The following is a 24,056-nucleotide window of genomic DNA, read 5'->3' on the forward strand; positions in this document are numbered from 1 at the left end:
TTTTCTCTAATTATTGTTTGGATTTAATCTTAAAACACACTAACTCTTCCACCAATTATTCGATATGTGGTTTCAACCCTTTCGTAGCCTGGAATTCCTAAACGGTCGATAATATTAATAATTTCCTTTCTCACTCTTATTTTCTGTAGAATCTCCTGTTTATGGTTATTGCTAACTTGTTTCATGTTCTCACTTTTATTATTTTTATTTTTCTAGTTTTGTGACTGGTAGCCAAGTTTTCTTTCAATTCGGTTTTTAATTCTGAAATACTAGCAGTTAAAAGGTCAGGTGAAGATTGCGAACTATTTGAGGAGAGTAGTTGGGAGATTTTTCATATTAGACGTACACAGGTTATGGAGATCCTTATCTATATAAAATTACTTCGAGTGTGATGTAGCCCATTCTCTTGTCATGATCTCGGCTCTATCGTAGCGCATTGTCTCGGTTAGGTTGGAAATTTTGGTTGAGAGTTGCCGAAGTCAACGAAAGTGATTACGAAGTAAAGACTGTGCTAACAGAACGATCTGTAGCGTAGTCCAAAACGTTCTTTCGGTCCTTTTAAAATCTCTTTTAATTAAAAATAACTAAAGCTGCAAGATACAATCACAAAAACTGTGTTACGTAATAGAGAAATCCCACACTATTGTCGTGTATGTTGTGTACGTACACAAATTTTTTGTCACTGAATATATACTTTTTACTCATTTGCTGAATTTCAGTTTTCCGCGTTTTCCGGCGAAAAACCTTTTCCTGTATCGGCCCATTAGCTTGTCGGTTATATTCGTGACTTTGTCGACGGTCAGTAATTTCATGATAGTCTGTCCACCGGTGTCATTGTTAACATGTAATATAGTTTTAAGTATTAGGAAGGCTAATATTAAGGTAATTCACGAGTAGGTCTAATGATGAATAAAAAAAATAGGAATGCCGGTAAGCTACTACAAACAGCATAGTGAACGCATTATTGTGGCCAAAGCAGACACGAAGCCCACGCCTACCACAGTAGTAAAAGCAGTCCGCAGATGAAGTTGATGAAATGTGTGATGAGATAAAAAAAATTATTTAGATAGTGAAGGGAGATGAAAATTTAATAGTCACAGGTGACTGGAATTCGATAGTAGAAAAAGGAAGGAAAGGAAACGTAGTAGGTAAATATGGAACGGGGGTAAGAAATGAAAGAGGAAGCCGCCTGGTAGGTTTTTGCACAGAGCATAACTTAATCATAGCTAACACTTGAATCATGAAAGAAGGTTGTATATGTGGAAGAGACCTGGAGATATACTGCAATATTTCAGATAGATTGTATAATGGTAAGAAAGAGATTTAGGAACCAGGTTTTAAATTGTATGACATTTCCAGGGGCAGATGTGGACTCTGACCACAATCTATTGGTTGTGAACCTTAGATTAAAACTGAAGAAACTGGAAAAAGGCGGAAATTTAAGGAGATGGTACCTGGATGAATTGACAGAATCAGAAGTTGTAGAGTGTTTCAGGTAGAGCATTAGAAAACGATTGACAGGAAAGGGGGAAAGTAATACAGTAGAAGAAGAATAGGTAGCTCTGAGGGATGAAGTAGTGAAGGCAGCAGACGATCAAGTAGGTAAAAAGACGAGGGCTCATAGAAATCCTTGGGTAACAGAAGAAATACTGAATTTCATTGACGAAAGGAGAAAATACAAAAATGCAGTAAATGAAGCAGGCAAAAAGCAATAGAAACGTCTCAAAAATGAGATCGACAGGAAGTGCAAAATGGCTAAGCAGGGATGGCTAGAGGACAAATGTAAGGATGAAGAGGCTTGTCTCATTAGGGGTAAGATAGATACTGCCTACAGGAAAATTAGAGAGACCTTTGGAGAGAAGAGAACGACTTGTATGAATATCAAGAACTCAGATGGCAACCCAGTTCTAAGCAAAGAAGGGAAGGCAGAAAGGTGGAAGGAGTATATAGAGGGTTTATACAAGGGCGATGTGCTTGAGGACAATATTATGGAAATGGAAGAGGATGTAGATGAAGACGAAATGGGAGATAAGATACTGCGTGAAGAGTTTGACAGAGCAAAGACCTGAGTCGAAACAAGGCCCCAGGAGTAGACAACATTCCATTAGAACTACTGATGGCCTTGGGAGAGCCAGTCATGACAAAACTCTACCATCTGGTTAGCAAAATGTATGAGACAGGTGAAATACCCTCAGACTTCAAGAAGAATATAATAATTCCAATCCCAAAGAAAGCAGGTGTTGACAGATGTGAAAATTACCGAACTATTTGTTTAATAAGTCACAGGTGCAAAATACTAACGCGAATTCTTTACAGACGAATGGAAAAACTGGTAGAAGCCGACCTCGGGGAAGACCAGTTTCGATTCTGCAGAAATACTAAAACACGTGAGGCAATACTGACCCTACGACTTATCTTAGAAAATAGATTAAGGAAAGCAAACCTACGTTTCTTGCATTTATAGAATTAGAGAAAGCTTTTGACAATGATGACTATGGAATACTCTCTTTCAAATTCTGAAGTAGGCAGGGGTAAAATACAGGGAGCGGAAGGTTATTTACAATTTGTACAGAAACCAGATGGGAGTTACAAGAGTCGAGTGGCATGAAAGGGAAGCAGTGGTTGGGAAGGGAGTGAGTCAGGGTTGTAGTGTATCCCCAATGTTATTCAATCTGTTTATTGAGCAAGCAGTAAAGGAAACAAAACAAAAATTCGGAGTAGGAGTTAAAATCCATGGAGAAGAAATTAAAACCTTGAGGTTCGCCGATTACGACGTAATTCTGTCAGAGACAGCGAAGGTCCTGGAAGAGCAGCTGAACGGAATGGAGTGTCCTGAATGTATGATATAAGATGAGCATCAATAAAATCAAAACGAGGATAATGGAATGTAGTCGAATTAAGTCGGGTGATGCTGATTGAGTTAGATTAGGAAATGAGACACTTAAAGTATTAAAGGAGTTTTGTTATTTGGGGAGCAAAATAACTGATGATGACGGTCGAAGTAGAGAGGATATAAAATGTAGACTGGCAATGGCAAGGAAAGTGTTTATGAAGAAGAAAAATTTGTTAACTTCGTGTATTAATTTAGGTATCAGGAAGGCTTTTCTCAGAGTGTTTGTATGGAGTGTAGCCATGTATGGAAGTGAATCATGGACAATGAAGAGTTCGGACAAGAAGAGAATAGAAGCTTTAGAAATGTGGTGCTACAGAAGAATGCTGAAGATCAGATGGGTAGATCACATAACTAATGACGAGGTATTGAATAGAATTCGGGAGAAGAGAAATTTGTGGCACAACTTGACTAGAAGAAGGGATCGTTTGGTAGGACATGTTCTGAGGCATCAAGGGATCACCAATTTAGTATTGGAGGGCAACGTGGAGGGTAAAAATTGAAGAGGGAGACCAAGAGATGAACACACTAAGCAGATTAAGTAGAATGCAGTGGGTATTGGGAGATGAACCTTGCACATGACACAGTAGCATGTAGAGCTGCATCAAACCAGTCTCTGGACTGAAGACCAACAACAACAATATGAAGGTATTTGTCTGATGTGTAACCTTCAACAGAAGTGGGACATGCAAGAGGGTTAGATTGGGTTATATGTACTTTCCGTTGCAATTGATCCATAATGAGGAGATACTCAATGGGAAAATAATATGCTAATTTACCTTCCACAGATCGCAAGTGGACTGATCATGAACGTGGAATGAGGAATGAAAATTTAGACATACTTCTCTCTCTCTCTCTCTCTGTCAATCTCAATCGCGCGCGCTAGTTCTACTAAAAAATTCCATTCATTAATGGTGTCGGAGTAGATGGTTAGCAAGAAATCCTTTAGGCTCCTCTTAAACTGAAATTTGTCAGTAGTAAAGCTTTTTATGACTGCTAGCAAGTTATTGAAAACATCGTTTTCCTGAATGATTGAGACTTTCTTGCAACAAAGTAATTAACTTCCCAATTTTTGTGGAGATTATTCACGTTTCTAGTAATGACTTCATGATATCAGCTGTTGATTTGAAAGTATTCATTTGTATTTAAAGACAAATTTCACGGGGAGAATGTATATTCCATCTCCACCATGTTAAATTGATCTATTTCCATGTCCCTTATCTCAAGCTGTGTTATATTAACGGTAAAACACAAATCAATTCCTACATGCGTTTCCACTATCTTCCAACAAGCTGACTATTTTTCATGATTAATATATTAATAGTGTAAATTTGGAGAAATTTAGAAAGACACGTTTTGCGGGCAAATTTCAAAAATAAAAAGACCACAGTGTTCTTTATAATACAACTAGGAAGCATTACAAAATATTACTACATGCCCTCGAGTAAGACAACTGACCGTTAGAGTTCCATGGTTCTGGGATAAATGGTTAGTTAGAAAAGTTACGGAAAATTTAAAGTTGTATTGCCCTTAACGACGTACTTGCACTCATTTAAATTCATAGTTTCTTTCATTGCATGTGTCATAGATTTCTCTGCCGTTTATTTGCAACCAGCGCACTCTAAAGTTTTTTTTTATTTTTTAGATGGCTCGTAAAGTTTTTCTTTCCTTTCCAATAGTACGCATGCCGTACAAAAACATAACATTTGTTTAATGATATTTACTCTTTTATTTCTTGCAAGTCTTCCAGAACTTCTCTCGAACACTTTGTGGGTAGATCTTGGCATTTGTTTTGTTCAGAAACGAGAAACACCCATGATACGTTATTACTGTAGCAAACAACTGACTACGAGACAAGAAAAAATGCATTCAATAGGTGAAAGCTCAAAGCAACGGGAAAAAATGTCCCTAGGCTTATCTCAAAGAAGAGCTGTCACAAAGAAACAAGTGGGCATGTCTTACATAGCAAGCTGCCATTTAAACCGACATTTAGCACCTTCAAATAAGGATTTGGACTAAAATGCTTTTATATTCGCACTAAGTGTAAATCAAACTGGTACAATCACCAATAAAAAAATTATTTTCATTGTTTTCGAGGTACCTTCTGCCCTTCGGAATAAATATATTGCGAATCAGTAGTTAATATGCCTGGTTCCCCAAACAGGAGACGACTAGAAACTTCCGAAATGTGGTGGTGTAGAAGGATGCTAAAAAAGTTTTGATCGAATAGCTGATGGGGAGATACGAAATCAGATTAGGGAGCAGAGAAATTAATGGCACAAATTGACAGGAAGAAGCGATTGTGGGCAAAGGGCGTATTTCGATTCCATCCAAGAGCACCAAGGATGAGAACAATTAGCCTCAATAACTTTGTCATTCTTAGGCGGCAGTTCATTGTTACAATTCGCTGAAACCTCGTCCGCTTGATTATCCAGCCCGTTGGCGTCGTCTTTTTTAGCTGGTGTGCTAGGTGGAGGCAATTCCAATTGTTCAGATATGATAACCTCTTTATCTGACGACCTATTTTGTCCGATGTCAAATGTGTCTGCCGGAAGGAAGTCTGCATCGGTGAATATGGATGGGTCCGTGGGCCGTATTCCATTAGCTTCGAAACATATAATAGCGGTTTTCATTGTTGCACTTTAGATGAAAGCTGAACCAAAAAGCGTTGAAATTTGAAAGATAGTTACGACTTTCCCTGCGTGGCTTCGTAGCCATTTTCGAAGCTCATCACAATAACGAGGACTTAAATGCTTCATAAAACAAACATCAAGCGGCTGAAGTCTGTGAGAGCTATGTGGTGGTAAAGATAGCAACGAAACGCCAGTCTCCCTCGCGTAGTCCATAACGTCAGTGTTCGTGGTATGTACTGAGTGGCCATCTAAGGAGAACTGGGAAGTGCTTTGATGCCTTAGAAAATTCCACAAATTTTCGAAACCATACAAAGAACGACTCTGTGGCCATCCATGCGGTGCTGTGGACCTCAGCGCAACCTCCTGCTGCCAGTCCTAACTCAAATTCTTTCTGCTTCTTCTTTCGTGGAAATATGAGCGTAGGAGGCATGTTAGCTCCGCTTGCTGACGTACTAATGAGGCAGGTTGCAGTTTCGCCACTTATGTTAACGATCCTACTTGACGTTTCCCTTTGCAAGCTGTGATCTTCGATTGGTTTTTAGGATTAACCGAAACGCCTGTTTCATCACAAATAGTTATTTGAGAAGTCATTAGTTTGTGTTTGTCAGTTACATTTGTTAGCAACGGAAAAAACGTATCGACAGCTACTTTATTAAAACCCATGACTCTTGCTCCAGATGTTGCTTCGGGTTTGCGAACAAACCCGCATTTGCTTCTTCATTGTTTCATGATGTAATAAACATTTCGATTTGTTTTGCTCGAAATTTTCGAAAAAGTATCTGGGAAACGTTCAAAAATTGAAAGGCAAAACTGTGCACCTGCCGAAATACGAGTGCGTATACTCATTTCAAACACTTTTCCTAATCCGCTTCTGATACGCTGGAGGTTACCGCACAGTTAACAGCAATTGTAGTTGACCGTTTGCCTGTACCGTATAAAGTGCGGCCAGTAAAATATTTTTGTAGGTAGGACACAGCATCTCATCTTGAATGGAGAGTTCATATATACGTGCAAAACTAACCACTTGTGCCACAGGGAAGTGTGTTGGGAGCCTTACTGTTCACGTTGTATATTAACATTACAGATACTATAAGAAAGCTCACATTTTTCGAAAATGGTGCAGATATCGACATTGAGGTAACAAAGTTCGTGGGAAGCGATATGCACATACAGGGGATAGGAAAAATAATGTGAACACCTATACTTACATCTACGTGGATACTCTGCAAATCACATTTAAGTGCCTGGCAGAGGGTTCATCGAACCACCTTCACAAGTCTCTTTTATTCCAATCTCGTATAGCACCCGGAAAGAATGATGACCTGTATCTTACCGTAAGCTCTGATTTCCCTTATTTTATCTTGGTGATCGTTCCTCCCTACGTAGGTCGGTGTCAACAAAATATTTTCTCATTCGGAGGAAAAAGTTGGTGATTGGAATTTCGTGAGATGATTCCGTCGCAACGAAAAACGCTTTTCTTTTAATGATGCCCGGCCCAAATCGTGTATCATTTGTGTGACACTCTCTCCCATATTTCGCGATAATAGAAAACGTCCTGCCTTTCTTTGAACTTTTTCGATCTACTCCGTCAGTCCTATCTTGTAAGGATCCCACATCTCCAAGCAGTATTCTAAAAGAAGACGGACAAGCTTAGTGTAGGCAGTTTCCTTTGTAAGTCTGTTACGTTTTCTAAGTGTCTTGCCAATAAAACGCAGTCTTTGGTTAGCCTTTCCCACAACATTTTCTATGTGTTCCTTTCAATTTAAGTTGTTAGTTATTGTAATACCTAGTTATTTAGTTGAATTTACGGCTTTTAGATTAGACTGCAACTTCTCTGATTGTGATTCGTCTATTCTGCTTCACCAGGGAGCTTTCGGGGTCAGTAACGACCTGATTTGCGGATATTGAGGGCGCACCTTAACTGTCTTCTGTCTTCATTGATTAGCGGCTACCTTTGAAATGGTTGTACCACTCCTTTAGCCGTGTAGTACCCATTACTTAGCCAACAAACACATGATAGTTTCAACTTAAGAATCGCCAAGCCTGAAGCCAAATGTGATGCAACGATGTCATTTTGCTCACATTACTAAATCCAACGTGTACCACTTACAAGTGTTCCGAAGTAGTGAAGAAAATCAGGTATGTGTGCTATGTATGCCTGAAAACATGAGCGCACGCACGCCCTGATACCATTGTCGATTTCAACAATTAAAAAAAACGTCAGATATTTTTTGAACAGCACTCGTATATAGGCCGTCGCCAGTGATGTCGAAAGAGCAAGATACCCCTAGCTACGCCAGTTGTATAGGTAGTTCGAATGGAGCGGTCTATTGTCCGACGAATTCCATAACAGCTCCGAACCAAATACCTAAAGTTCGTCCTTCACGTTAGGAACCAAGCTGAGCTCACGAGGGCGTAAGTCAGGGGAGCGTGGTGAGTGGTGCGGCGCTTCCCATCCTCATATAACGATCATATCAGTCAGGACTTGAACCAAGCGTGCCCGAACATTGTCCTGCAAAATGATGGGCGCGTCCTGCAGAAAGTGACGCCGCTTCTTTCTCTCAGTTGTTTTTCTACTTTGTAACACAATCTGTTTCGTTTTCGAGTCTAAACCGCTTAACAGATATTGTTCAAATTTGGCATGGAGACAGTTTGAACCCTGAGAAAGAACATAGCACACTTTAGAAAGCAATAAATATTTTTTTTTTACATCAGTGAACGTAAACTACATGAAAACTTAATTATTTTGGTGTATAACTTAAGAATTCTTTAATATATAAGTACTTCAGTAGTCGCCACGCGGGATAGTGTCTCAAACGAAATTACTCCCACGTCCGAGGTCTTTCAATATCACTTCTCCTATTCCGCTAGTAGTTCAGAATCTTTTGGGTAAGTCTGGGACTTAGGATTCACACTAGTCTTCACGATATTTTTGAATTTTTTAGTTTCCGTTGAAAATACTAAATTTTTCCCTAGAATCTTCATTCCTAATCATTTCTTGTCCTGCAGCCCTTCGAATTTCTTAGGAACCTCATCTCTGCCGAGTGAATTTTTTTTGTTTTAATCATGTTTTCGCTTTCATAGCATAACACAGGAACCGCGACCACTTTATAGAATTTCGGGACAATCTGTTTTTGTCGGTACTTTAATGCCCAATGTTCGGATTATGGTGCCACAGACAGCTTAGAATTTGTGTAATTTATTTTCACTATCAGAGTAACAATCAGATCTTACAGCGTACCCTAAATGAAGGTTTAAGAGACCTGTTCTAAAGCAGGATTATCCAAAACTAGTTTTAATCTGACTGAATATTTTCCTCGAAGTGCACTTATTTTCGTTTTATTACTAGAAATTTTAAAGTTATATTCGTTGCGTATTTCGTTCAGGTGGTATATAGATCTTTGGAGGTCATTTCATTCACTTGAATCATGTCATCTACAAACAGAAGCACAATGAGGTATTTCTCATTCGTTATCCCAATTCCTTTGTCTTCTCGTAGTTCATGCTTTCATTTATGAAGAATGAAGTCAATGTAAATACTAAAAATGCTGACATAATCTACTCGTTTACATGTATACCGAGCGAGCTGTCGCAGTGGTTAGTACACTGGATGATGATGATGAATATGATGATGATGTTTGGTTTGTGAGGCGCTCAACTGCACGGTTATCAGTGCCTGTACAAAGCCCCAACCTTTACACAGTCCAGTTTCGCCACCTTCACAAATGATGATGAAATGAAAAGGACAACACAGACACCTAGTTCCCGGCTGGAGGACGCAACCCAGCCGTGAATCGAACCCGGAATCCCAGGATCCAGAGCAGCAACGCTAGCTTCTAGACGACGAGCTGTCAACTAGTACACTAGACTCGCATTCGGGAGGACGACGGTTTAAATCCGCGTCCGGCCATCCTGATATGTTTTCCGTAATTTTCCTGAATCGCTCCAAGCAAATGCTGGGATGGTTCCTTTGAAAGGGCACGGCGGACTTCTTTTACCCTTCCTTGACGCAGTGTCAGCTCCTGCTCCGTCTCTAATGACCTCGACATCGATGGCACATTAAATACAATCCTCCTTCCGTCCTTCATTTAAAGGCATAGGTTTAGCGCAATTAGTCGGGCGTTAAAAGTTAAAAACTGCGTACTCGTCTAAGGCAGCATAATTTCATGGCGCGCAAATTATCGAGACTATACTCACCGAGCATTTGTGAATGGCAGCACCTGGCGACTTACAACAAACTTCCCACTTAATTTTGAAACTTGGCGAAACTTTTTTTCCCTCAGTCATCCCTGACAGAATGATGAAAGGATAAAAAGACTTTTATCACTACTACATGTTCGCTCTTCATGCAGTAAGGTGTCAGCATCAGGCTTGATGTTTCACTTTATTACTTCTTCACTACTCACTCTATTCGCAACACATTTGTCAGACAGTATCCACATACATCGCCGAATGTACCTGAAAATTATAGCATTGTACAACACCTAGTTCAGTACATAAACACTGAGATGTTTTCGAAAAACTACCTTCTCTTAAAACAGAGCGTTTTCAACTGCAAAGGGTTATGCTTCTTCAGGTCAAGTATTTAACACATTAACTGATACAGAAAGTAAACGAACTTCTGAAAGTGGTTTACATATGGGACTTCCAGTCTTCAGATAGCAAATTGGAGGGGAGAAGGGGGTGGTGGCTACGCGGTCTATTTGGAACTTCAGTCTTTCCGCAAATGATGCAGTTGTCTGTAATGAAGTACAGTCTGAAAGAAGCCACGCCCTCATGAGATTTCAGTGTAGTGCAAAGCATGACAACTTGGTTCAAATGTTCCCGAAATAACCTTATCCTACGAGTATAGTGTCAGCGAGTCAAATTCGCAATCGCTCAACTCACACAAATACCTGGGTGTAAAAATTTCTAGAGATTTGAAATGGAACCGTCACACAGTCGCAGTCTTAGGGAAAGACGGTGGCAGGCTGCCATTCGTTGGTAGAATTCTAGGAAAATACTATCTGTGTACAAAAGAAATTGCTTAGAAATCACTCGTGTGACCCATCCCCCAATATTGCTCGAGATTCTTGGATCATAATCAGATACGACAGCCAGGCGATACTGAATGTATATAGAGAAGAGCAGCACGAATGGTCGCAGGTTTGTTTGACCCGTTGGAGAGTGTCACAGAGTTTCTGATGAAATTGAACTGGCAGACGCCTGGAAATTGACGTAAAATATCCCGAGAAAGTCTACTTGGAATATTTCCGGAGGAATCCTTAAATATTGAATATAGGCGAGTGGTAGTCAATAGAGGGAATGACTGCGAATGCTTGTTCGATTTGCTATGCAAACTAAGCCTAATAATATTCCCGGTGTGAGATGTAGTTGGCAGCTCTGTAAATGCTGACCGGTGAGTCGCTTAAAGCCCAGGGAAAGTTAATCTCGGAGGGACACATCACGCTCTCAACCGATTAAGCATATCCCCTAAGGATCTTCTAGAGCCTGTGACTAGTGCATTGAATATAAATACGGAAAATTGCAAAAACTCACATTTTGAAATATTTTTAATTCCATTAACTAGTTTTGTAACCTTTTCAGACTCATCTTCAAATGTGGCACACAGCATTTCCGTCTTTATTTCGGTAGAGTGATGCCGGGTACTGGCTCTCTGACGTGGGGACAGAGAACTCTTCAATGTATCGCCATGAGCGACAGTTACATGGCGACATGTGTCGGAAAACCAATTCTTCCACTTACCGTGGCAATTTGGGTGGTATTGCAGTTAATATCCACATGGCATCTGCTGTTGCCATTGTGTACTGGCCACAGATTAATCGCCTTTCAATGTAAATATAAATACGAAATTTCACCATCACCATAAGGTTTACTACTGATGTACATTACAAAGATGTTCAATTAAAACTATAACATACTTTGCTCGGAAACAGTCTTTTGATTTTTGTGCATATAACACGAGGGCGTGCTGAGAAGTAGTGACTCCAAATGTTTTATTTGAAAACTCTAAGCTTTCCAGTTAAAAAACGTTGGTAACATTCCATATATCTGCAGTCCTCTGCTGCTAGAGGGCTCCGATTTGTACCGTGTAACATAGCGGTGTGTGATGTAACTGTGTCGGTGCGTGAGAAACAGCTCAGGAAACTGAAAGCACGAATTGGAAGAGTTTGTCCGCACGTGGAACACCCTCCTCTTCAGCATTACAACGCCGAACTACAGCCGAGCGCTCCGATGCCGTTCGTTCACTGCCGTCGATTGACCTCCAGACAGCCCCGACTTGGTCCCATCCGATTTTCATCTGTCTCCAAAACTTGCGGAACACATCCGAGGACTTTTATAGTTCGAAGCCGTGCAAGCAGAGGCGGGGTTGAGGCTCTGTTATCATAGTCAAATATTCTACTGTGACGGTATCAACAAATTCAACATTTCAAAAATGAGACTACGTAGTCCGATGACTACAGCTTCAGTGCGCTGCAGCTGCAATTTGTTAACTCGTGTAAATACTAGAGTGTATAAATTTGTAGGGGTATGAAATGGAACGATCATATAAGCATATTTGTAGGTAAAGCGCGTGCGGTTCATTGGTACAATACTGGGGAATTGCAATCAGTACCAGATAGGACGAACAGAGGATATTGAACTTATACAGAGAAGGGCCCCCCATGAACCATGGACCTTGCCGTTGGTGGGGAGGCTTGCGTGCCTCAGCGATACAGATGGCCGTACCGTAGGTGCAACCACAACGGAGGGGTATCTGTTGAGAGGCCAGACAAACGTGTGGTTCCTGAAGAGGGGCAGCAGCCTTTTCAGTAGTTGCAGGGGCAACAGTCTGGATGATTGACTGATCTGGCCTTGTAACATCAACCAAAACGGCCTTGCTGTGCTGGTACTGCGAACGGTTGAAAGCAAGGGGAAACTACAGCCGTAATTTTTCCCGAGGACATGCAGCTTTACTGTATGATTAAATGATGATGGCGTCCTCTTGGGTAAAATATTCCGGAGGTAAAATAGTCCCCCATTCGGATCTCCGGGCGGGGACTACTCAAGAGGACGTCGTTATCAGGAGAAATAAAACTGGCGTTCTACGGATCGGAGCGTGGACTGTCAGATCCCTTAATCGGGCAGGTAGGTTAGAAAACTTAAAAGGGGAAATGGATAGGTTAAAGTTAGATATAGTGGGAATTAGTGAAGTTCGGTGGCAGGAGGAACAAGACTTTTGTTCAGGTGATTACAGGGTAATAAATACAAAATCAAATAGGGGTAATGCAGGAGTAGGTTTAATAATGAATAAAAAATAGGAGTGCGTGTAAGCTACTACAAACAGCATAGTGAACGCATTATTGTGGCCAAGATAGACACAAAGCCCATGCCTACAACAGTAGTACAAGTTTATATGCCAACTAGCTCTGCAGATGATGAAGAAATTGATGAAATGTATGACGAGATAAAAGAAATTATTCAGGTAGTGAAGGGAGACGAAAATTTAATAGTCATGGGTGACTGGAATTCGTCAGTAGGAAAAGGGAGAGAAGGAAACATAGTAGGTGAATATGGATTGGGGGGAAGAAATGGAAGAGGAAGCCGCCTTGTAGAATTTTGCACAGAGCATAACTTAATCATAGCTAACACTTGGTTCAAGAATCATAAGAGAAGGTTGTATACCTGGAAGAATCCTGGAGATACTAAAAGGTATAAGATAGATTATATAATGGTAAGACAGAGATTTAGGAACCAGGTTTTAAATTGTAAGACATTTCCAGGGGCAGATGTGGATTCTGACCACAATCTATTGGTTATGAACTGCAGATTGAAACTGAAGAAACTGCAAAAAGGTGGGAATTTAAGGAGATGGGACCTGGATAAACTGAAAGAACCAGAGGTTGTAGAGAGTTTGAGGGAGAGCATAAGGGAACAATTGACAGGAATGTGGGAAAGAAATACAGTAGAAGAAGGGATGAAGTAGTGAAGGCAGCAGACGATCAAGTAGGTAAAAAGACGAGGGCTAATAGAAATCCTTGGGTAACAGAAGAAATATTGAATTTAATTGATGAAAGGAGAAAATATAAAAATGCAGTAAATGAAGCAGGCAAACAGGAATACAAACGTCTCAAAAATGAGATCGACAGGAAGTGCAAAATGGCTAAGCAGGGATGGCTAGAGGACAAATGTAAGGATGTAGAGGCTTGTCTCACTAGGGGTAAGATAGATACTGCCTACAGGAAAATTAAAGAGACCTTTGGAGAGAAGAGAACGACTTGTATGAATATCAAGAACTCAGATGGCAACCCAGTTCTAAGCAAAGAAGGGAAGGCAGAAAGGTGGAAGGAGTATATAGAGGGTTTATACAAGGGCGATGTGCTTGAGGACAATATTATGGAAATGGAAGAGGATGTAGATGAAGACGAAATGGGAGATAAGATACTGCGTGAAGAGTTTGACAGAGCACTGAAAGACCTGAGTCGAAACAAGGTCCCGGGAGTCGACAACATTCCATTAGAACTACTGATGGCCTTGGGAGAGCCAGTCCTGACAAAACTCTACCATCTGGTTAGCAAAATGTATGAGACAGGCGAAATATCCTCAGACTTCAAGAAGAATATAATAATTCCAATCCCAAAGAAAGCAGGTGTTGACAGATGTGAAAATTACCGAACTATTTGTTTAGTAAGTCACAGGTGCAAAATACTTACGCGAATTCTTTACAGACGAATAGAAAAACTGGTAGAAGCGGACCTCGGGGAAGATCAGTTTGGATTCCGTAGAAATGTTGGAACACGTGAGGCAATACTAACCTTACGACTTATCTTAGAAGAAAGATTAAGAAAAGGCAAACCTACGTTTCTAGCATTTGTAGACTTAGAGAAAGCTTTTGACAATGTTAACTGGAATACTCTCTTTCAAATTCTGAAGGTGGCAGGGGTAAAATACAGGGAGCGAAAGGCTATTTACAATTTGTACAGAAACCAGATAGCAGTTATAAGAGTCGAGTGGCATGAAAGGGAAGCAGTGGTTGGGAAGGGAGTGAGACAGGGTTGTAGCCTGTCCCCGATGTTATTCAATCTGTATATTGAGCAAGCAGTAAAGGAAACAAAAGAAAAATTCGGAGTAGGTATTAAAATTCATGGAGAAGAAGTAAAAACTTTGAGGTTCGCCGATGACATTGTAATTCTGACAGAGACAGCAAAGGACTTGGAAGAGCAGTTGAACGGAATGAACAATGTCTTGAAAGGAGGATATAAGATGAACATCAACAAAAGCAAAACAAGGATAATGGAATGTAGTCAAATTAAATCGGGTGATGCTGAGGGAATTAGATTAGGAAATGAGACGCTTAAAGTAGTAAAGGAGTGTTGCTATTTAGGGAGTAAAATAACTGATGATGGTCGAAGTAGAGAGGATATAAAATGTAGACTGGCAATGTTAAGGAAATCGTTTCTGAAGAAGAGAAATTTGTTAACATCGAGTATAGATTTAAGTATCAGGAAGTCGTTTCTGAAAGTATTTGTATGGAGTGTAGCCATGTATGGAAGTGAAACATGGACGATAACTAGTTTGGACAAGAAGAGAATAGAAGCTTTCGAAATGTGGTGCTACAGAAGAATGCTGAAGATAAGGTGGGTAGATCACATAACTAATGAGGAGGTATTGAATAGGATTGGGGAGAAGAGAAGTTTGTGGCATAACTTGACTAGAAGAAGGGATCGGTTGGTAGGACATGTTTTGAGGCATCAAGGGATCACAAATTTAGCATTGGAGGGCAGCGTGGAGGGTAAAAATCGTAGAGGGAGACCAAGAGATGAATACACTAAGCAGATTCAGAAGGATGTAGGTTGCAGTAGGTACTGGGAGATGAAGAAGCTTGCACAGGATAGAGTAGCATGGAGAGCTGCATCAAACCAGTCTCAGGACTGAAGACCACAACAACAACAACAACAACAACAACAACAATAGGTGTCTGTACACTTACTGATAGGATAGTGTATTTCGAAATGTTAGCAGAGGCCAGAAGTTGGAGCATTTGGCTTTCCGCTTAAAGCTTACGTGGGGTGAGTCGTAGTATCTCTAAAAAGAGACACCTCTGGCAACACTAGTTGAAAGTGGCCTTCAATCTAGCCGTGCTGCGCTCTCTACCTCCGGTTATTCTCGTGGGCGTCGGAGCTACCGTAGCGAAGACGCCCATTGGGTAAACGCTGCGGACGTCTGCAGTCGCGCCTGACGATCTGTCACGAATTATGAAATGTATTCGCAGCTACCAATTGTAATACGACAACGGCTATGCAATTTACTGGAAACGTGTGCTACAACCATTTCAAACATGTTGGTAACGCTGTCACTTTGACTAGTAATTTGTTACACTGAAGAGCCAAAGAAATACCGTGTAGGGCCCCCGCGAACGCGCAGAAGTGCCTCAACACGCCGTGCCATGGAATCGACTAATGGCTGAAGTCGCGCAGGAGGGAACTGGCATCATGACTCCTGCAGAGCTGCCCATAAATCCGTAAGAGTACGAGGGAGCAGAGATCTCTGATCATCACGTTGCAAGGCATCCCAGATATGCTCGATAATGCTATACAATTTACTGGAAACGTACATGATGTTTGGGGAGTTTGGTGGCCAGCGGAAGTGTTTAACCTCGGAAGAGTGTTCCTGCAGCCACTCTGTAGCAATTGTGGTTGTCTGGGATGTCACATTGTCCTGTTGGAATTACCCACATCCGTCAGAATGCACAATGGACATGAGTGGATGCAGGTGATCAGACAGGATGCTTACGCACGTGTCACCAGTCAGAGCTGTATCTAGATGTATCTGGGGTCCCACATCACTCCAAATGCACACGCCATACAACGTCACAGAGCCTCCACCAGCTTCAACAGTCCCCAGCTGACATGCAGGGTCCATGGAGTCATGATGTTGTCTTCATACCCGTACACGTCCATACTCTATATACATTTTGAAGTGAGACTCGTCCAACCAGGCAATATGTTTCCAGTCATCAACAGTCCAATGTTCGTACCGATGGGCCCAAATGAGGCGTAAAGCCTTGTGCTGTGCAGTGAGCAAGGGTACACGAGTGGGCCTTCGGCTCTGAAAGCCCATATAGATGATGTTTCGTTGAATGGTTCGCATGCTGCCACTTGTTGATGGTCAAGCATTGAGATTTTCTGTAATTTGCGGAAGGGTTGCACTTTCGCCACGCTGAACGATTCTCTTCAGTTCCCATTCTTGCAGGATCTTTTTCCGGTCGCAGCGATGTCGGAGATTTGTTGTTTTACTGGATTGCTGATACTCGCGGAGCCCTCGTGAAATGGTCGTACAGGAAAATCCCCACTTCATAGCTACCTCGGGGATCCTGTGTCCCATCGCTCTTGCGCCGAGTATAATACTACGTTCAAAATCTAACAACCGCGGCAGACACATGTCTTACACAGGCGTTGCCGGCGGCAGCACCATATTAAGCCTGTTTACATGTCTCTGTGTTTGAATACGCATTATTATACTAGTTTATTTGGCATTTCAGTGTAGATGTGACTCAGTACATCTATTGTTCTACAGTTTCACTCGTTAATAACCAAAGAAACAAAAAAAATCGGTCTTCAGAGACACTGTTTATACAGGAGGGCCTTTTCCAGTTCGAAATTAGAATGGTATTAATACCTTCAGCTGACGACGGGCGTTGATATACAGGGTGATTCAAAAAGAATACCACAATTTTAAAAATGTGTATTTAATGTAAGAAACATAATATAACCTTCTGTTGTACATCATTACAAAGAGTATTTAAAAGGGTTTTTTTTTCACTCAAAAACAAGTTCAGAGATGTTCAATATGGCCCCCTCCAGACACTCGAGCAATATCAACCCGATACTCCAACTCGTTCCACACTCTCTGTAGCATATCAGGCGTAACAGTTTGGATAGGTGCTGTTATTTCTCGTTTCAAATCATCAATGGTGGCTGGGAGAGGTGGCCGAAACACCATATCCTTAACATACCCCCATAAGAAAAAATCGCAGGGGGTAAGATCAGGGCTTCTTGGAGGCCAGTGATGAAGTGCTCTGTCACGGGCTGCCTGGCGGCCGATCCATCGCCTCGGGTAGTTGACGTTCAGGTTTCATAACTAACCTTTTTCGTAGGACTCTCCATACAGTTGATTGTGGAATTTTCAGCTCTCTGCTAGCTCTGCGAGTCGATTTTCCTGGGCTGCGAACAAATGCTTGCTGGATGCGTGCTACATTTTCATCACTCGTTCTCGGCCGTCCAGAACTTTTCCCCTTGCACAAACACCCATTCTCTGTAAACTGTTTATACCAACGTTTAATACACTACCTATCAGGAGTTTAACACCATACTTCGTTCGATATGCACGCTGAACAACTGTCGTCGATTCACTTCTGCCGTACTCAATAACACAAAAAGCTTTCGGTTGAGCGGTCGCCATCTTAGCATCAACTGACGCTTACGCCTTGTCAACAGCGCCTCAAGCAAACAAATGTACAACTAAATGAAAATTTATAGCTCCCTTAATTCGCCGACAGATAGTGCTTAGCTCTGCCTTTTGTCGTTGCAGAGTTTTAAATTCCTAAAGTTGTATTCTTTTTGAATCACCCTGTATATCAACGAAGACAGGTGAAAATGTGTGCCCCGACCGGAACTCGAACCAGGGATCTACTGCTTACATGGTAGTCGCTCTATCCATCTGAGCCACCGAGGGCACAGACGATAGTGCGACTATCTCGCGCACGCCTCCCGCGAGACCCACATTCTCACCTTGTATATCCACACAATACATTCGTAGTGTCCTTTCGGACATGTCCGAAAGAACAGACACCATATCCATATAAATTATTTTCCAATTCGCGTGCTCTGCGTCTCCACGGGGCACCTGCTGACGGTGAAGGCACCATTTCTCGAAGACGTTGCGCAATGGTAACGAAAAGCGTGTGGGAAGGAGTCAGACGTTGTGGACAACGATCTTGATAAAGGCGACCAGCAGCTCTTCCAGCACTGTGAGCTTGGCCACACAGAATACTCGTGTCGGTGTATTCGGCAAAAGTGTACTCAGCAATGTTGCTCTATCACTCACAGACACATGAACGAGACTCGAACCAGTTCAGAGAGGTAGGACAGCCTTCAAATGACATCATACGATCAGACGTAAGTAACCCCCTTCCAGTGATGATTACCCTGTGGCATACCACATTAGCGAAGATGTATTTATACGGCTGTAGCACGGATATACGTTTCCATACATGGGTTCCAGTTCAAAATATCGTCACTCAGTTCCCTAGTAGTTTTTAACGGGAATTTTGGAACATCCTGTATCTCTCCAGTAACTATACAGCTATTTCCAGAATTAGTTCACTCTGCAGCTGAGTGTGCGCTGATATGAAACTTCTTGGCAGATTAAAACTGTGTGCGCGACCGAGACTCGAAATCGAGACTTTTGCCTTTCGCGGGCGAGTGGTCTACCATCTGAGCTACCCAAGCACGACTCACGCCTCGCCCACACAGTTTTTCTTCTGCCAGTACCTCGTCTCCTACCTACAGCTGTTGTGCCGCATTCGAAATATACGGATGTGTTTCAGGATTTCGGCGTTATGCAACTTCGCAGAAACATGGCTGAATTTTCCTGTATATTGTTATCATTAAAACGAAGCACCGTTTCTGTCTTCATATCAAAAAGTATTAGGTACTATTTTCATCATTTTAAGCACTAGTAACGTTGTTAGGTGTAGGAAAAAATACTAGTATCATGCTGAAAATATCGGAGAGAAGCGATAGAATTCCTACAAACATCTACATCTACATGATTACTCTGCAATTCACATTTAAGTGCTTGGCAGAGGGTTCATCGAACCACAATCATACTATCTCTCTACCATTCCACTCCCGAACAGCGCGCGGGAAAAACGAACACCTAAACCTTTCTGTTCGAGCTCTGATTTCTCTTATTTTATTTTGATGATCATTCCTACCTATGCAGGTTGGGCTCAATAAAATATTTTCGCATTCGGAAGAGAAAGTTGGTGACTGAAATTTCGTAAGTAGATCTCACCGCGAAACGTCTTTGCTTTAATGACTTCCATCCCAACTCGCGTATCATATCTGCCACACTCTCTCCCCTATTACGTGATAATACAAAACGAGCTGCCCTTTTTTGCACCCTTTCGATGTCGTCCGTCAATCCCACCTGGTAAGGATCCTACACCGCGCAGCAATATTCTAACAGAGGACGAACGAGTGTAGTGTAAGCTGTCTCTTCAGTGGACTTGTTGCCTCTTCGAAGTGTCCTGCCAATGAAACGCAACCTTTGGCTCGCCTTCCCCACAATATTATCTATGTGGTCTTTCTAACTGAAGTTGTTCGTAATTTTAACACCCAGGTACTTAGTTGAATTGACAGCCTCGAGTATTGTAGTATTTATCGAGTAATCGAATTCCAACGGATTTCTTTTGGAACTCATGTGTATCACCTCACACTTTTCGTTACTTAGCGTCAACTGCCACCTGCCGCACCATACAGCAATCTTTTCTAAATCGCTTTGCAACTGATACTGGTCTTCGGATGACCTTACTAGACGGTAAATTACAGCATCATCTACGAACAACCTAAGAGAACTGCTCAGATTGTCACCCAGGTCATTTATATAGATCAGGAACAGCAGAGGTCCCAGGACGCTTCCCTAGGGAACACCTGATATCACTTCAGTTTTACTCGATGATTTCTACATCTACATCTACATCCATACTCCGCAAGCCACCAGACGGTGTGTGGCGGAGGGTACCTTCAGTACCTCTATCGGTTCTCCCTTCTATTCCAGTCTCGTATTGTTCATGGAAAGAAGGATTGTCGGTAAGCCTCTGTGTGGGCTCTAATCTCTCTGATTTTATCCTCATGGTCTCTTCGCGAGATATACGTAGGAGGGAGCAATATACTGCTTGACTCTTCGGTGAAGGTATGTTCTCGAAACTTTGACAAAAGCCCGTACCGAGCTACTGAGCGTCTCTCCTGCAGAGTCTTCCACTGGAGTTTATCTATCATCTCCGTAACGCTTTCGCGATTACTAAATGATCCTGTAACGAAGCGCGCTGCTCTCCGTTGGATCTTCTCTATGTCTTGTATCAACCCTATCTGGTACGGATCCCACACTGCTGAGCAGTATTCAAGCAGTGGGCGAACAAGCGTACTGTAACCTACTTCCTTTGTTTTCGGATTGCATTTCCTTAGGATTCTTCCAATGAATCTCAGTCTGGCATCTGCTTTACCGACGATCAACATTATATGATCATTCCATTTTAAATCACTCCTAATGCGTACTCCCAGATAATTTATGGTATTAACTGCTTCCAGTTGCTGACCTGCTATTTTGTAGCTAAATGATAAAGGATCTATCTTTCTGTGTATTCGCAGCACATTACACTTGTCCACATTGAGATTCAATTGCCATTCCCTGCACCATGCGTCAATTCGCTGCAGATCCTCCTGCATTTCAGTACAATTTTCCATTGTTACAACCTCTCGATACACGACAGCATCATCTGCAAAAAGCCTCAGTGAACTTCCGATGTCATCCACCAGGTCATTTATGTATATTGTGAATAGCAACGGGCCTATGACACTCCCCTGCGGCACACCTGAAATCACTCTTACTTCAGAAGACTTCTCTCCATTGAGAATAACATGCTGCGTCCTGTTATCTAGGAACTCCTCAATCCAATCACACAATTGGTCTGATAGTCCATATGCTCTTACTTTGTTCATTAAACGACTGTGGGGAACTGTATCGAACGCCTTGCGGAAGTCAAGAAACACGGCATCTACCTGTGAACCCGTGTCTATGGCCCTCTGAGTCTCGTGGACGAATAGCGCGAGCTGGGTTTCACATGATCGTCTTTTTCGAAACCCATGCTGATTCCTACAGAGTAGATTTCTAGTCTCCAGAAAAGTCATTATACTCGAACATAATACGTGTTCCAAAATTCTACAACTGATCGACGTTAGAGATATAGGTCTATAGTTCTGCACATCTGTTCGACGTCCCTCCTTGAAAACGGGGATGACCTGTGCCCTTTTCCAATCCTTTGGAACGCTACGCTCTTCTGGAGACCTACGGTACACCGCTGCAAGAAGGGGGGCAAGTTCCTTCGCGTACTCTGTGTAAAATTGAACTGGTATCCCATCAGGTCCAGAGGCCTTTCCTCTTTTGAGCGATTGTAATTGTTTCTCTATCCCTCTGTCGTCTATTTCGATATCTACCATTTTGTCATCTGTGCGACAATCTAGAGAAGGAACTACAGTGCAATCTTCCTCTGTGAAACAACTTTGGAAAAAGACATTTAGTATTTCGGCCTTTAGTCTGTCATCCTCTGTTTCAGTACCATTTTGGTCACAGAGTGTCTGGACATTTTGTTTTGATCCACCTACCGCTTTGACATAAGACCAAAATTTCTTAGGATTTTCTGCCAAGTCAGTACATAGAACTTTACTTTCGAATTCATTGAACGCCTCTCGCATAGCCCTCCTCACACTACATTTCGCTTCGCTTAGTTTTTGTTTGTCTGCAAGGCTTTGGCTATGTTTATGTTTGCTGTGAAGTTCCCTTTGCTTCCGCAGCAGTTTTCTAACTCGGTTGTTATACCACGGTGGCTCTTTTCCATCTCTTACGATCTTGCTTGGCACATACTCATCTAACGCATAATGTACGACGGTTTTGAACTTTGTCCACTGATCCTCAACACTATCTGTACTTGAGACAAAACTTTTGTGTTGAGCCAACAGGTACTCTGAAATCTGCTTTTTGTCACTTTTTCTAAACAGAAAAATCTTCCTACCCTTTTTAATATTCCTATTTACGGCTGAAATCATCGATGCCGTAACCGCTTTATGATCGCTGATTCCCTGTTCTGCGTTAACTTTTTCAAATAGTTCGGGTCTGTTTGTCACCAGAAGGTCTAATATGTTATCGCCACGAGTCGGTTCTCTGTTTAACTGCTCAAGGTAGTTTTCAGATAAAGCACTTAAAAAAATTTCACTGGATTCTTTGTCCCTGCCACCCGTTATGAACGTTTGAGTCTCCCAGTCTATATCCGGCAAATTAAAATCTCCACCCAGAACTATAACGTGGTGGGGAAATCTACTCGAAATATTTTCCAGATTATCCTTCAGGTGCTCAGCCACAACAGCTGCTGAGCCAGGGGGCCTATAGAGACATCCAATTACCATGTCTGAGCCTGCTTTAACCGTGACCTTCACCCAAATCATTTCACATTTCGGATCTCCGTCAATTTCCTTCGATACTATTGCACTTCTTATCGCTATAAACACGCCTCCCCCTTCACTGTTCAGCCTGTCTCTGCGGTATACATTCCAATCAGAGTTTAGGATTTCATTACTGTTTACGTCTGGTTTCAGCCAACTTTCTGTCCCTAGTACTATATGGGCGTTGTGACCGTTTATTAATGAGAGTAGTTCTGGGACCTTTCTATAGACGCTCCTGCAGTTTACTATTAGCAAATTAATATTGTTATTCCCTGTTGCATTTTGCCTACTCCTACCTTGTCGCGTCTCAGGAGGCGTCTTGTCGGGCCTAGGGAGGGGATTCTCTAACCTAAAAAACCCCCATGTGCACTCCACACGTACTCCGCTACCCTTGTAGCCGCTTCCGGCGTGTAGTGCACGCCTGACCTATTCAGGGGGACCCTACATTTCTCCACCCGATAGCGGAGGTCGAGAAATTTGCACCCCAGATCTCCGCAGAATCGTCTGAGCCTCTGGTTTAAGCCTTCCACTCGGCTCCAAACCAGAGGACCGCGATCGATTCTGGGAACGATACTACAAATTGTTAGCTCTGATTCCACCCCGCGAGCGAGGCTTTCCGCCTTCACCAATTCCGCCAACCGCCTGTACGAACTGAGGATGACCTCTGAACCCAGACGGCAGGAGTCATTGGTGCCGACATGAGCAACAATTTGCAGTCGGGTGCACCCAGTGCTCTCTATCGCCGCCGGTAGGGCCTCCTCCACATCTCGGATGAGACCCCCCGGCAAGCAGACAGAGTGAACACTGGCCTTCTTTCCCGACCTTCCCGCTATTTCCCTAAGGGGCTCCATCACCCGCCTAACGTTGGAGCTCCCAATAACTAATAAACCCCTCCCCCCGTGTGCCTGCTCGGACCTTGCTGAAGGAGCAGCCACATGTCCACTCACAGGCAGAGCGGGCGATGCCACACGGCCAGCCTCCACATTGACCCTCCGCCTCGTGCGCCGCGAACGCCGCTGAACCCGCCACTCCCCTTGGAGAGAGGGTGGCCCAACCGCGCCCGGTACCCGCGAAGATGTCTCGACAGCAGGGACAGTGGGTGAAGCATGTAACACCTGGGGTGTACCTTGCGACGCACCAGACTCCCCACTGCCGCTACACTCAGAGGCAGCAGCCTGAAGACGGCTGACCGCGGCCATCAACACGCTCAGCTGTTCGCGAACAGTGGCCAGCTCCTCCTGCGTCCGTACACAGCAGTCACACATCCTATCC

The sequence above is a fragment of the Schistocerca nitens genome, chromosome 12 (assembly GCF_023898315.1).
Source record: "Schistocerca nitens isolate TAMUIC-IGC-003100 chromosome 12, iqSchNite1.1, whole genome shotgun sequence".
NCBI lineage: Eukaryota > Metazoa > Arthropoda > Insecta > Orthoptera > Acrididae > Schistocerca > Schistocerca nitens.